Consider the following 1,380-nt stretch of genomic DNA (forward strand, 5'->3'; position numbering starts at 1 on the left):
GCCCACAGAGCATCATCCAAGCTCCTTGCCCAATCCTTTCTACGGGTATTTACTGTCCGTTCTAGGATTCTCTTTAATTCTCTGTTAGAGACTTCAGCTTGCCCATTGGTTTGTGGATGATATGGAGTGGCCACCTTGTGGCGAATCCCGTACCGAACCATGGCAGAGTAAAGCTGTTTATTGCAGAAGTGAGTGCCCCCATCACTGATGAGTACTCTAGGGACACCAAACTTGCTAAAGATATGTTTATGGAGGAACTTCAGCACTGTTTTAGTATCATTGGTGGGTGTGGCAATAGCCTCAACCCATTTTGATACATAGTCAACTGCCACCAGAATATAAGTGTTTGAGTATGATGGTGGGAAAGGTCCCATAAAGTCAATTCCCCATACGTCAAACAACTCAATTTCCAAGATTCCTTGTTGAGGCATGGCGTAACCATGAGGCAGATTACCAGCTCTTTGGCAACTGTCACAGTTACGTACAAACTCTCGGAAATCTTTATAGAGTGTGGGCCAATAGAAGCCAGATTGGAGGACCTTGGTGGCTGTTCGCTCACCTCCGAAATGGCCTCCATATTGAGATCCATGGCAATGCCATAAGATCCTCTGTGCCTCTTCTCTAGGCACACACCTACGGATTATTCCGTCTGCACATCTCTTAAAGAGATAGGGTTCATCCCACAAGTAATACTTTGCATCAGTAATTAATTTCTTCTTCTGTATCTTGTTGTACTCCTTGGGTATGAACCTTGCAGCTTTATAGTTTGCAATATCGGCAAACCATGGTGCTTCCTGAATGGCAAATAAATGCTCATCAGGAAACGTCTCAGAGATCTCAAGAAAGGGGAGGGACGTCCCTTCCACTGGCTCTATCCGGGACAGATGATCAGCCACTTGGTTCTCTGTCCCTTTTCTGTCTCTTATTTCTATATCAAACTCTTGCAGAAGCAATACCCATCTGATGAGCCTGGGTTTTGAATCCTGCTTCGTGAGTAGATATTTAAGAGCAGCATGGTCAGTACACACAATCACTTTTGATCCTACTAAGTATGATCTGAACTTGTCAATGGCGTAAACCACTGCAAGTAATTCTTTTTCTGTGGTTGTGTAATTTTTTTGGGCATCATTTAGAACGCGACTGGCATAATAAATGACATGCAGAAGCTTGTCATGCCTCTGTCCCAATACTGCACCAATGCCATGATCACTGGCATCACACATTAGCTCAAATGGTAACGTCCAGTCTGGTGCAGAAATGACTGGTGCTGTGACCAGCTTAGCTTTCAGCGTTTCAAATGCCTGCAGGCACTCTGTGTCAAACACAAATGGCGTGTCAGCAGCTAGCAGATTGCTTAGAAGTTTTGCGATTTTTGAAAAA

The sequence above is a fragment of the Arachis ipaensis genome, chromosome B08 (genome assembly GCF_000816755.2).
Source record: "Arachis ipaensis cultivar K30076 chromosome B08, Araip1.1, whole genome shotgun sequence".
NCBI classification, from domain to species: domain Eukaryota; kingdom Viridiplantae; phylum Streptophyta; class Magnoliopsida; order Fabales; family Fabaceae; genus Arachis; species Arachis ipaensis.